Source organism: Podarcis vaucheri, assembly GCF_965113315.1.
Source record: "Podarcis vaucheri genome assembly, chromosome: 5".
In the NCBI taxonomy this organism is placed as follows: Eukaryota; Metazoa; Chordata; class Lepidosauria; order Squamata; family Lacertidae; genus Podarcis; species Podarcis vaucheri.
The window spans coordinates 36,324,889-36,339,465 of record NC_138763.1 but is presented as its reverse complement, the minus strand read 5'-3'; the positions used below and the strand labels follow the sequence as shown (position 1 = coordinate 36,339,465).

Genomic DNA, 14,577 nt, shown 5'->3' with positions numbered 1-14,577 from the left:
TTCAGGGACTAATCACCTCTGAACCTGAATGTCTTCAGTTCATTTGTCTAATTCCAAACTCCACAAGCGTTTCTGGATGTTCTGGGAAAATGATATTGGTGACAGTAGAAATAATATCAAAATATACTAGAAATGCTGGGAAAGCATTATTCAGTGTTATTAAGTCCCAAGTGTTATTAAGGCCCAAGACTACAAAGAACTCATCTAACCAGATTAATGGGCAACAAAATGACAAATGAGGGTCAATGTGATTAATAGTGGAAAGGAATCAGTGCTGGTTCTGCAGTTCCATCATTTACAGGAATCTACCCCTTGATTCTGCTACCTGTGTGGGTGTAACCAGAACAGAAGCTGCTCCTACTAATTTACTTGGCTCTTACCAGTGGGGACTATCATCTCTCCCCCCACCTCCCCAGGAATGCCCCTGGATATGGCACTACACTATGATGAAGCATTATTCCCAGGGGGCATTATGTCCTAGGAATCTGGCCAGCAGACTGCTAAGAGCAGCCAAGTTGCTACCCGAAGTGGCAGCAGGACTTTTCCTTTTTGTGAGAGAAAGAAAAACCTTCAGCCATCTCTTGTTTGAAGGTAAGACACCTCCCCAGTTATTACAATTTGCCCCCAACCAAAAGAACTGTGCAAGGGGCAATGGCCCTGCAAAAGTGGTGGTGGATATTTGGCTCAGCTTTAAGTAGTCCCCTGCATAATGGTATACTTTTCATTTTTTGAATGTTTCAATTAATTTAAAAAATAAAAATAAAAAATACTGGAATTGTTTGTATTTGGGGGTCTAATGTCTTTGCAAGTACAGGGTGCTTATAGTTCCACAACCAGTTCGTGTTATTTATCTTCCTAAGAGAAGGGAGATCACTCACTCACTCACTCACTCACTCACTCACTTGTGCTCATTCAGGTTGCCTTAGCATTGCTCAACCATAGGAACCAGTTCCAACCTGCATGGGCAAAAGCCAGATCTCTGGTTTTGCCTTTTGTTTCTGCAGCACAGGCATAAATAGGATCCTTCATTGTTCTGCAGAAATACAGTAACTGTTCTGTGTGCTGCGCACAAGGTTTTTGCCACTTGCCCAAGACAGTTGCTGTATCAAGGCAGCTACTCTTTCCCTCAAGAAATTGTTGCTTTTCAGCCTAGGGACCAGGCTAGATACCCCCTCTATATATGGTTTTTGTTCTGTAATTGGCTGGGGGGGGGAAGGAATGCCAAACAGCCTCTGATGTCGACTGAGGTGGGTGGGGAGGGGAAGTTTAACATTTCCTCCCCCTTTCACAGCCCCAACAAAAACCCACCCCTCTGAGATGCTATTTGCATTTCAGTGGAAACCTCCATGGATGGAATTTTGGGAAGACGCTGACATAAAAGCTCTATTTATGTGTTTGAAATCATGTTTGTGGGCGTGAAGTCTGTAGGGAGTGGGGTCGCAGCCCATCCTGTAAAAAACAGGATCACCCTGTTTTGGGACAAAAATGTCCCCTGTTCTGTTTGGACTTCAAACGGGAGACCTTTTCTTTTGTATTTGAGCTCGGCCAGCCCAAAATGGCGGTTGTGTCATGGTTGGTGCGGCTGATGAGGAGCTTGGCCCAGCATGAGTGACAATAGAGAGGAGAGAAAAGACCTCTTCTCCCTCCCTCGTACCTCCTTCCTTCCTCCTCACTGGCGCTCCTCCTCAGCCACTACCCACCGGTCAAGAATGGTGCAGGTCTGCTGCCACTTAGCCGCCTCCACCACCCCAACCTGACCTCTCCACTTCCCTCCTCCTCCATGCTCAAGTCTTTTCCTATGCCTGCATGGGCAAGAGGCTAGAGCTGTGGTTCAAGTTGCCTATGGGAGCTGGCCATCTGCCCCTGGCTCCTGACGTGAGTCAAGGGAAAGAGAGGGGCCAGGGTGGTGAGGGAGGTGGGAGGCTAAACGCAGGGAACCCCCCCCCTCCACAAAGGGGGGGGAGAATTTGGTGTCATGAGTGTGTGTGTGCCCCCCAATCCTCACCCCCAACCTGCCCTGTGTTTTGCCTGACCAAAGGTGCCAACCCTAGATAGGGGGAGTGACTGCAGGCATGGTACCCCATCCATTCCTGTCCTTGCCTCCTTTCCCTGTGCACTTTATGCCCATATGCGTTTTTCCTGAATGGATAAGAAGGCAGCAGATGCACAACAGGCACCAGCTTCAGTGATTTAAAGGGGAATTAGACAAACCTATGGAGGACAGATCTTTCAGTGGCTGCTAGCAGTGAGGTTTAGGCCAGTTAAAGCAGTTGTTGGGAAGCAATGAGGGAAGAGGACTGGACGCATCTGGTTGGCTAATGGAGGTAGTCAGATGCTAGAGGGACTGTCTGCAGAGTTCCTCTTATGTTCTTAAAATTGAATATTTGATGGCTACATCAGAGAGAGAGAGAGGAGGAAATAGAGAGTAAGAAATGAAAGCAACGGAGGCATTTTCTGCCTTGGAATCCTAGCCCAGAGCGGCTGGGGAAACCCAGTCAGATGGTGTTATGTACTAAGCTTGGATCCTAGAACAATAAGCAAGTAGGATCCTAGAATGCAACAACTGATTGGCTTGCAGGAAAAGACCAATCAGGTTCCAGGAGGGAAGCAGAATCAGCCAATCAGATGGGACTCATTGTGTAAATAATGTATATAAAAGCCTGAGGTTGGGGGGCAATTCAATCACTGTTTTACAAGCTGCTATAAAGAGCATGAAATCACTACAGGACTCCCGAGTATATTTCAGATGGGCAGGGTACAAATAATGGTTTATGGCAGGTATTATAGAAAAATAGATGTCCATTGCCTAGCATCCATTTAACATTTCCCCAAAAAGCTCAAAACAATTTTGCATTATCTTAGTAACCCTTACAACAGGCTGTAAGAAAGGCAAATATTGTCTCAACAATATAGAAGGAGCGGTGCTAGTGCCATGAGATTGTGGTCTGAGGACTTCTCAGCACAGGCCCTAGCTATCTACTACTATACATCTGCTCTCCAAACAGTACATTATACATTTATAATATAATCAATGAAAGTTGCAGCTCCACTAAGTGCAACATGGAGGGATGGAGTGTTCTTGGATAGGAAAGCTTCTTTTATGCCACTTGGTAGGAAACAGAAGCCAGCCTGTGCTTGCTCGTATGTTGGAAAGGTGCCATATATCTCTGGATGGACTAAAAAAAGACTTGGCTGCTGAATTAATTTAGGTTTATCAGCAGTCAGAACAGGAATCTTCAATATAAGTTTAGGGGGTAGTTGGGAAATTTGGAAGGATTTGGGTGTTTGGGTAGTTGGGAAATAAAATATGAAAGCAAGTAGGTCATTTTTCTGTGTGCAAACACCAGCGATCTGTATTTGTGTGAATGGGATGAAGGAATTACCCCCAGACACACCAGACACAATTCAAGCTGGCTAGTGATTGTTAGCATTCAAACACTGGCAGAAGCTGAACTGCAACAGAATTCCTGTTGGAGGAGTACACTTTTTGTGGATGCAATCACACTGGGTTTAAGAAAACAAGAAAGTGAATGTTTATTAATAATGGAGAGTGCCTGGTGCTGCCTGATAATTTTTAGAAACAAACAAACATGTTTCTTTAAAGGATAGTGTAAGTTGTGTGTTTGGTCATGTCATGACAATAATTTTGCTTGGACTAGTTGTGAATTCATACTGGGTTGCGATCTTGATTCTAAATGGCGCCTGACGATATATCGAGAAGTGGCTGAGCGTGTTCCAAAATAGAATGAGTGGTGCCATGTTCCAGTCTACCATCTTGAATCATGATGGCACCCGGCATCCAAACATTGATGGAGGCCATTGCCCCCCTACCTAGGAACCCTCATGCCCAATTTGGGGTCACTATCTTGAGAGGCAGCCAAACATATGCCCCCAAATGGGTAACGTTCTTCCAAATTCATGTTTCGGTCCCCCATCTTAAATCAAAATGGCTCCTGGTATCCAAACATTGACAAAGGTCACCTCAGGATCCCTTCATGACATTACATCAAGAGGTACCCAAGCGTCAAAGTAGACCCCCACACGTTAGGAACTCGCAGGAGGAAGGTGACATGTTGTTTGGACCAGGAACCATAGTCTAACAAACTGGCCCGTTTAAGAAGCCAGCTTCATAATCCATGGATTGTAGTTGTCCTGCTTTGAAACTGAGCAGAATTTGTTATAAACCACAATACCTTGTCTGGGTGATACAACAGACTTGGAAGAATTGCAGGGCAGACACTGAGTAGGGAAACACAGAAAAGCAAAATCTATCTTGATACTAAAACTTATTAGCTTCCGTTGATCATATCACCTTCTGCTCTGTTAAACACCATTGCCTACAGGTGTCCAGATTTGACAGGAAGAATTTCCATTTATTTTATCTCTGCCCACCCTAAGCAGCAGTAAAAGAGAGGACTTGATAAAGAGAGGTTCTTGATACAGAGTTTGGTTTGTTGCTACAGAAATTTTCCCTAGTTAATAGGTGCTTTGCCACAGCACCTTGCTGCTTGGCAAAATGGTAGGTGGATAAATGCAAGTTTGAGTGATTATAAGCTTGCATTAGATTTGTATGGGTGTGCCATTAACTACATTTGGGAGGTCTGAATAAATTTATTGATATAACTTGGCTCAGTATTGCAATAAAAACACGTCTTCTTCTTATGTAAAACATTGTTGCAGCGGCACAGTGTGATAGGAATTTTGAGGTCTTAGATATATGTTAAATGTTCATAAGTGTACCAACCAAGCACGTACATAGATCAGCACAGGAAGACTGACCTGGAACCATTTTGATTCCCAAACTGTCCCAAACTGACCAAATGTTTTCTCTGCAAGGTCAAAGGAAAATGGAAAAGCCTCCCCATTGTCTTTTCTTTCACAAATCCTGTCTTAAGGGTATGTCTGTGTTTGAATAGGGTGTGAGCCTGTGACCTGGCCCAGGAACTAAGTATTTATCATTACAAAAGACTGCCCAGGCTCCCCAGGCAATCCAATCAAGTAACCTGCCAGACAGGAGATAAACGACAGGAGAAAAACCACATTCAAATTTCTGTTTTAGACCGCCTTTTCTGTGATGTAGGTATGATGTACCTGGGGGGTGGTCTTAGGTTACACCCCTTCTGTGATGTATGTATGATGTTTCTGGGGGTGGTCTTGATCTACAGGGTGGCAATTTCAAAAGTCCATATAAGGCCTTGCATGCCATTGTTCTGGGTTCTTCCTCCTTTCCTGCGGGTAAGAGGAGCACCCTGTTGCAACAGATCAATAAAGATCAAGCTTACTAGCTGTTTCGTTTCTCAATATTCTCTGGTTGGCCTCTGTTATTTTCTCCTACCAATAGGGAACCTATGTAAGGACTCTGTATGGGCTCTTGGATACCCCATAAGGCAAAGGGGCAATTTTTGTTTACAACAACAGTTAAGGGCTGAAGAAGATATTCTGAGATGGATCCATGACCAGTTAATGGTAGGGTGGGGGGGGGAGGGATGATGTGCAAAATAAAAGGCACAATTTTGAGCTCAAAATAAGATGTTATAGACTGCCACTTGCTCAATATTTTCATTATTGGGTTTAGGAAAGGATGCAGGAGTGTGATAGTGAAATCTGCTGATGAGACAATGTTAGGAGGCATTTTCAATAAAGGTAAGGACTGGAAAATTATGCAGGATAGATAGCCTTGTCTTAAGGACTGATATAACAATAATTAACTGGATGGAATTCAGGAGGACAATGAGAGACGACATTTATTGACCTGTGGCTGATTAATAAGTTCTTTTTGTATTTGCCAAATACCTGCTAGGAAATAAACAAATGATAAACTTATGAACCAGCACCGTGGGAGGCAACTGATAAGAAGGTGGATGTGAGGAAGGAATTTTCAAAACAGCTTGACATATTGTCAGCGGCTGCCTCGGGTCTCAGCTCACAAAAGACCAACGCCAAGCTCTTCTTATATACAAGGATGTTTATTGCCGTTCATTATTGGTTCCACAACCGAGGCGCGCAGCCCCTAGTCTCTAACGTCAGACATTTGTAGTCCCCTCTGAATCGGTCCCGCCTCTACACCAACTCAAGAGGCTTGTGCTGGACCACCTCTTCCTGTCTTTCCTTTTCCGCAGGGTCTTCCTGCCCCCCTGGGTTCCTTCCCTCCTGCTCTCTCCTGAAGCGGATTCCTCAGATGCCTGTTCCCCCCTCCTTCGTGCTTTGGGGCTGGGCTCCTCCTCCGGGCTTTCTCCATTTCCGCGCGCCTCCACATTTGAACTTGGTGCGCGCTCGCTACCCCTGACCTTCCTTTTGACACTTACACTACTCCCTGTACTACTCTCCGCCTCTTCCGGCAGGACGTTCTCCCCCGATCTCCTTCCCCTGTCTCTTTCCTGCTCCGCTCCGTGTGTCACACTGGGAACCCCCCTCTCTTCCCTTTGTTCCTGCTGGGAAGCCGGCCCCGATCTCCCACTCCCGCTCGGGGTTTCCCTGCTGCTTCCCTGCTCCTGGCAGGTCCCCCCTGTGACCCCCCCTTGTCCTGACTAGGGGCGCCCCCTCCTGAGAATCCTCCGATTCACTTGAGAGACTCATGAAAGATCTCAAGTCATTGTCATCCTCCTCCTCACTGTCCTGGGATTCTTCCTCGTCGCTCTCCGTCTCCTCCCTCACCTGTGTGGTGTAGTGGTTAAGAGCGGTAGTCACGTAATCTGGGAAACCGGGTTCGTGTCTCCGCTCCTCCACATGCAGCTGCTGGGTGACCTTGGGCCAGTCACACTTCTGTGAAGTCTCTCAGCCCCACTCACCTCACAGAGTGTTTGTTGTGGGGGAGGAAGGGAAAGGAGAATGTTAGCCGCTTTGAGACTCCTGAAGGGGAGTGAAAGGCGGGATATCAAATCCAAACTCTTCTTCTTCTTCTTCTGTGCCTCTGTCTTTGAACCCCTGACACATATCTAATAAATATAGGTTGAAATTAATATTACTATACAATAAATTAGAATGGCCTCCCCTACACTATTGTTTATTAGGAATGAGAAGGGTGAATCCTTCTGAGCTTAGCTGAAAGTCAGGCATAAGAAGAAAAGGGGGGAAACACAAATCTACATTATGATAGGACATTATTATTATTATTACTAGAATTTATAAACTGCCCTATACGCAGAGGTCTCAGAGCAATTCACAGAAAATATATATAATCAGAATAAAAACAACAACCCAATAACAAACAGACCCCAAGAAAAGAGCCGCATTTTAAAAGGTTATAGGATGTCAAACAGATCAACCAAAGGCCTGGTTAAAAAGGAACATTTTTGCCTGTTACCTAAAGGTGTGTAATGAAGGCACCAGGTGAACTTCCCTGGGGAGAGCGTTCCAGAGATGGTGAGCCACTGCAGAGAAGACCCGTTCTCATGTCGCCACCCTCTGAACCTCTCAAGGAGGAGACACATGGAAAAGAGCCTCAGAAGATGATCTCAGGGTCCTGGTAGGTATGGGAAGAGGTAGGTCAAAACCAGCACTTTAAATTGGGCCTGGAAACTAATTGGTAGCCAGTTCCTTTTCAAAACTCCATGTCACACATCATTGGCAGCAGGACAGCAGCACACCCTCTCCCCTTCTTCAACATGTGAGCGCTCCACATGAAAGTAACACGTGAACAGAGCTGAAATAAGTAGTTAAATATGAGAGGAGGGAAGTAGAAATATAAGGGAGGGAGGAACATGTGAGCACAGGTCTCATTTCTGTAGGTCCAAACCATGTTGCATGGGATCTCCGAACCAGCTCTGTGTTAGAAGAGATCCTGAAATTTAACCTTCAGTATAAGTAGAACCCCATACAATTTCAAACAAAGCATCCCCATTGTTTCCTATATACAACAGACAAGGCAAAGCAAGTTTTTCCCCCTTGATGGCTTACCAACCATCCTCCAGGGCAGGTCTTCTTGTAGCACAATTGGACTGCAATCTGTAGCCTCTTACCTGAGAGTTAGCCCCACTAAACTTAACGGGAGTTCCTTTTGAGAAGACTTGTAGAGGATTGCACTGTCCTCACAAGCCCAGATGTAGCGATATCCATCTTCATATGCGAAAAACTGGGTTTCTGCCTTAAGAAACTGTGTCTTTATGGCTTTCAAACTTGAACTATAGTTTATACACGCCATGGGTTAATGTATCGTTAAAACTTGGTTCTTCATTAGACTTTGAAATGTAAATAATTGTGTAAAGATTTGCCATATCTGCTTGCTGAGTGTCTTCAAATAGATACATGTTTTCCAGAGATAATGGATAATGGATATTAGGTGTACTTGGAATTGTAAAAGAGGTCACGCTGTTTCTTTTTCTTCAAGACCTGTAGGCATGTAAATCTCAAAACAAAAACTGAGAAACCATTCATCCACTTGATTAATAATAACTGAAACAAACAAAAATGATTGATTCATTATCTAGGCTGTAACAAAGCAAACTTTAACAATTCCTTGAGTCTGAATATTTGTTTTCAGGATGACCAGTTTGTTTATCTACAAAAGGGAAATTTACAAAGAATATGACTCATCCAACTCCTTTAAGTCAGAAGAGCAGCTTTTACTGTATACTATTTTGATACATGTTAGCATCTATTTAATCAGAAGTTGTTGTTTTTTTCAAATTGGGGGTTCATCTGGACATCCAGGAACTTTAAGATAAAAGTGATGAATGGATGGCATAAGATGGATAGAAATAGGTCAGAAAGAATCTGCACCATAACTCCCACTTTCCTTTAGCTTGTAACACCACAGAACACACCAAGGCCACTTACTTGATAAATAAGACTGGTAAATTTCCTCCTCCTCCTCCTCCTTGAAAACAAAAGGAAACTGTTCCTTGCTTCTATAGTGCAACTCTCTTCCAGTTAATTTTGCATTAATATTCCACATAATGACTGAACACAGGATACATGGCTTCAAGATAGCTTTCATATTGTACTCTTGCATGCCACCCCAATCTCTGAGCAGTGTGAGATTTCAGGGGGTTCAGGTGCTTATCAAGGGTTCGTGTTTCTTTTTGGGAATGATGCGTAGCAGAGAGTGTGGCATCTTTATGATATGTGGTTTATTTACACATATATACAACTTGATTCTGTGGTGGAGGAAGAGTTCACAGCATTAACAGCCAGAAAGGATCTTGTTTCTCTCCTAGCAAGAGCGTTCAGAAATCAAACATCATGATCTCCTTCTCTGACTTCTAGGTGGCATTACAGCCAACTCCCAATTCTCAACTCTGCCTTTTGTCCTTCTCACTGTTGAAGAGTTGGAGGAGGGACCCTTTCCTTTGTTCTCTTAATGGCCCATTACCTTTCCCTTGTTCTCTCTTAATGGCCGATCACTTTTCATTTGTTTTCTTAATGGCCCATCACCCAGGTGATTACACGAACACAGGAAGCTTCCTGTCTTATATTTTAGCACTTGCTGGTTCCAGGGTTAGAATGCGTCTGGTAACCACAAACTCATAACAGTACTAATGCCCCATCAGTTATTTAATTTACTAGTTGCTAGAGAGTGCTCAGCTTATTCAGAAAAGTTTTTAGCAGCTTCTTCCTCTAGTTTTCATTCTATCTCTTTAAGGAACTATGCTTAGAGCAGAGCTACAAAGAAGATCGCTTCTTTTACTGGAAAGTAATGGCTTATGGCCACAAAATCCCCTTTTGGCTGAGCGGGGAGAACTGCTTATGGTAATTTCATCACTAAGTACGTCACTTTTGTAGCATCTGCATGCAGAGGTTCACTGAAGTTCAGCTATCTTACTTTGCTCCCCATTGCCTAGTTCACGCTGAACAAAAAGCTGTACTTATTTCTGGCAACGAACAAAGGAATATAAGGGTGCCACATTTGAAAATAAGAATGTGTTATCCTAATATCCTCTCTTGCAAGGAGAGTCACGGAAAGTTTCCCAAAATCCTAGAGTTGTCTTCAGCATTCTGCTAACCAATCCAGGGCCATGAACAGTCACTCAAGGGAACAGATTCCAAAGATGGCACCATTTTCCTACCACAAGTCTTCATCTGCATTTGGCATTTAAAAAACGAATGAGCTTCAGTTTCAGGAATAGACATTAAAGGTTCTATTTAAATAAACCATGGAGGAAACGTCCCTCCTCTGCCCCCTGAGATCAAACATTTTATAAGCGGCACCAATGGTCATATAATGTACTGTTTTTATGGGCTTACAGGGACCGGCATGTCATTACAGGTACTGGGATCCTGGAGGAGCTATCTGTACATTGGCTGGGAAATCATCCAAAATATCCACCTGAATGATCTTGGATGTCCTTTTATGCTGCTTAATTGTCCAACCACTGCAGTTTGCTCAGCTCTCAGATTAAGAGCCAGGAAAGAGATTAAACTGTTTATAGCCTGGTGACCAGTTGGGCTACTTTTAGATAACCTTTTGATGTTCTTATTGGCAAGCGAACCCACAGTTTTCTGAATGTTTGTTCTGATTAAGATACATATATGACATAAACAGCTGGCTCCTGGAGGGCCGACACAGAGGTGACACAGAAGTTGGTTACTATTCTACACAGGCTATTTGGCCTCCTCAGAAATAAAGTTCATTTAACCACTAACTCGGCTCACAGTGAGTTTCTGTGTGATCAGCTGAAGACAAAAGAACCACATACAATGCACTGCAGCAACCTTGTCTGAAAATTAGCAGAGCATGGACTAGAAAGAGTAAATCATCTCTGTTCAAAAGCTGCCAAAGAAGGCAGGAAAGCACTCCTGGCCACTGAGGCCTCCTGAGTCTCTAGTGACAGTGCTGCTGGGTAAGCCCTAAGCTAAGACCTGCTCCTTCCAAGAAAATACAGTGGTACCTCAGGTTAAGAACTTAATTCATTCCAGAGGTCCGTTCTTAACCTGAAACTGTTCTTAACCTGAAGCACCACTTTAGCTAATGGTGCCTCCTGATGCTGCCGCACCGCCGGAGCACGATTTCTGTTCTCATCCTGAAGCAAAGTTCTTAACCTGAGGTAATATTTCTGGGTTAGCGGAGTTTGTAACCTGAAGCGTCTGTAACCCGAGGTACTACTGTACAACCCTGTCCAGCGCAGGCTGTTTCCTAATGTCTCAGAATCGAGAACTTGGAACACATGCCACTTCTGCTTACTGTTTTACCACATCCACATTTGAGTATCTTTTTAATTTATTTTAAATATTGTTTTCTGTGAAATGTGGGGAAGCTTCTGACATTTACAAAATAAAGAAAACACCCTACATTTCATCCTTAAAGATAAAACCAAACCATAACTGGAAAAGCATCAGAGAAGTCTAGTCCTTTGGGAGACCCAAAACCTGGTGTCTAAACATTTGTTTTGATCTGCTCCCTGAAAGTTAGGAGGGCATGGGGGGGGTTGGCCACTCAAAAATAAAAGGATTTTTGGGACAGGGTAGGCCCATGGCACAAATTTGCATAAGAGCTCCATATGCTGATTTATAGGCGTATGAAATTAAGATGGCGTGTGGCTGAGATTTTGCCAATGCTGTGCTTTGCAGTGTCCAGCTGCCCTTTCTGCAAAGTAACAACTCTTCTTTATAGTATTATACTAAGGAGCAGGAAGTCTGGGATCTGCCACAAAAGACCTGGAGCTCAGGCCTGCCAGACCACCATTTAACAAAACTCCTGTGACAAGCTTCTTTGAACAGGGACTTGGAGGACAGAGGAACCACTTCTGTAAAAGCAGAATGAATGGGAAGACTCGTGGTTTAGGCACTCTAAATTAGGAATGCATACTCTTCCCAAGTGTCCCGATTTAACTGGGACATCCCAGATTGACAGAAGCCACCCCAGCTTTTGATCCCAATCCCAGGTGTCCAATTTTGGGGCTCATTGTTTGTTTCCATGCTGTGGTGCAAGCAGAGCCTTGCAGAGCCAGGCAGAGGCCCGGGCCAGGTAGATAATGTGCCCCCCCCCTTTTTTTACCCTGGGGATAACTGAAGTCTTATAAATAAGTAAGTATATACGGTAAATAATTTTCACAAAAGTTATGCTGACAAATAATTTTATTTTAAGGCTTGAACCATATCTGCATATAAAGACAAAATGGGAAATATAGATATATATTAGTGCTTTTTAAAAATACATAGGGGAAAGGATTATTTTATGTATTTACATTTAAAATTGCTTTCCTATCTTTCCTTTCTGCAAATTCTTGAATTACGCAGGAAAAATCAAACAATTTTGCCTTATCATGGTTTATGTTTATCATTGCTAAACCGTTTAGGCGTTCTCAAGCCATTGTTGACCGAAAGAAAGACTTAATTCGTTTTAATATATTGAAACTTCTCTCATTGGAGGTCGTTGTAGCTGGTAATGATAAGAAAATGCGTAATTCAATTAAAAGATTTGGAAAAACATTTTCCAACTTCATGGCCCCAGGGAATCTGACCACCACCGCCGCCGCCTTTGCGCCTCCGCGTTCGCCCCAGTGCATCCCTGCGATTGTGAATGTGCTGACTGAGGCCCCCTTTGGAATCGAAGGCCCGGGCCAAGTGGCCCATATGGTGCCCCCTCTGTCTGGGCCTGGGTGCAAGTCAGGTGGCTCACATCAGAGTGTGGGACCCAAAAACAGTCAAGGGGGGGAAATTACCTTGATGCCACATATCATCGCTCCCCTTCCTCCATCCACTGTGGCACTTCTGGAAGCTGCCTTCTGGAAGTATGTCTGTAGCATTGGAGGAGGAGGCAGAGGCTGGTCTGGTCCATGTAGCATCTCCTGACACTGGGCAGGACAGGGTGACCTTCCTCAGGCTGCTCTGGTCTGTGTGGTGTCTCCTGAAGCTGCAAAGCAGGAGCCTGAAGACACTGGACAAAGGTAGGAGAGGGGAGGGATGGGGCAGGCGGGTGAGGACGGGGGCAGAAGCAGGGAGAGGTTGTACGAATGAGCGACGGGATTGGCTGGATGGTGGGGATGGAAGTGTGCCCCAAATTTTCCTCTCAAAATGTTAGGGGGTATGAGAAAATTCTGGGCTTATAATAATAATGATCCTCTAAGATTTAGAAAACAGCTAGATATGTTTACTCAGAAGTAAGCCCTATTGAGTTCAATATAACTTATTCCTGTGTGTATTACAGCTGCACTTATTTATTTTTTAATCTTAAGGCACAGAAGCGTGTTTGTTTCCCTCTCTTCCACAAGTAGCCCAGGGCAGATAACAAGTTTTATAAAGCGAATATATCAACATCACTACTGTTTTGAACTGTTCTTAATATTTTGTGTTTTTAGGGTTGCAACATACCCTGGGACTTTAGGGCAAAGGGCAGGTAATACATAATCATAATAAAAATAAAATATGAATATATTAAAATGATAACACTAAAATCACCAACACACAATAAAATGGTATCTGAGTTTAAATACTTTGTTAGAGGACCACATTTCCATGTCATGAGATTTTTTTGCAGTTAGAAGCTCAGATCTAATTTCCAAGATGCATCAACGATTTTGTGTCAAGAGACACATAAAAGCTTTCTTTTTTTGAAAACATTTAATTAAAATGTGTAAAAACATTTTAAATAAGCAAAATAGCTTATGAAAACGGAAGCTCTTCTGAGATGCATTGTTTTCAGGAAATAGTGACTTGTTATTATTTATAGCTCCAGACGTGGTATACCAAGATGTGATTCCCACTTCTCACTGCCAGCAGTGATTTTGGCCTTCTTCCAACTTCCTCCTTGAAACAGAAATATGCTTCTTTTGGTGATCTCATTTGTTTTATATTCTCATATTTTTTCCTGCCCCCACAACTCTCCTTCCTTTGGCTAGGCAGCCTTTTAGAAGTGCCATCCAATGTGGAAGTCTTTGTTTTCCCCTTGAAGAGCGATACTTCACTGTTGGCTAAATCAAGAGTTTTACAAATCTAAAAGCAATGTCTTGGATGTGGAATATTATTAATACAGTATAATGAGTGGGAGGGAGTGTTATTGATACCAGGAGGATGGATGAGCATGAATTCAGCAGGGAGGCAGAAAAGTTTGGAGCAGGAGGAATTAATTGAGACAGCTTAGACACCTAAGCAGGCCACACCTAAGCAGGCCACTTGAAGGCCCACAGATTCTCCACATCAGTGTTAGAAACTCAGATAAAAAAGCTAACCACGAAATGGCACCTTAAACCTAGGTTACAGTTGCCGCAATGGAATGTCTAGATACCAATGGGATTTATTGTCATTGTCGTCGTCACCACCATCATTAATTTCATTTCTATACCACTTTATATTTTAAATGAAAAAATCTCAAAGCACTTTACAGAACATGAAAACTGAAAACATAAAAAAAAATCCATGTAGCCCCTTCTAACTCTATAGTTCTATGATTCTTTGAATCCAGAATAAAACAAATTCAAGCTTTGAGAAAATATTTTGGATCCTTCTCTAAGTGACATTTTGCTTTCCCCATATTTATTTACCTATTTGATTTATATAGCTGCCCCATAGCAGAAGTCCTGGAGGAAGCCAGTGTGGTGTAGTGGTTAGAGTGTTGGACTAGGACCTGGGAGACCAGGGTTCAAATCCCCACTCAGCCATGATGCTCACTGGGTGACCTTGCGCCAGTCAGAGCCTCTTAAC

At 43.4% G+C, this 14,577-nt stretch overlaps 1 protein-coding gene and 1 long non-coding RNA gene across 2 annotated transcripts in view; both read left to right on the top strand.

Moving 5' to 3' along the window:
* The first annotated feature begins 571 nt into the window (after positions 1-571).
* ST6GAL1 (ST6 beta-galactoside alpha-2,6-sialyltransferase 1) overlaps positions 572-14,577 on the top strand; it is a 106,113-nt gene continuing 92,107 nt past the window's right edge. Inside the window, exon 1 of the mRNA XM_082221875.1 lies at positions 572-591. The gene's annotated coding sequence lies outside the window, so the exon portion shown is untranslated. The remainder of the gene's footprint in view (positions 592-14,577) is intronic.
* LOC309532073 overlaps positions 10,821-14,577 on the top strand; it is a 346,799-nt gene continuing 343,042 nt past the window's right edge. Inside the window, exon 1 of the long non-coding RNA XR_014219583.1 lies at positions 10,821-11,034. This is a non-coding gene — a long non-coding RNA (uncharacterized lncRNA). The remainder of the gene's footprint in view (positions 11,035-14,577) is intronic.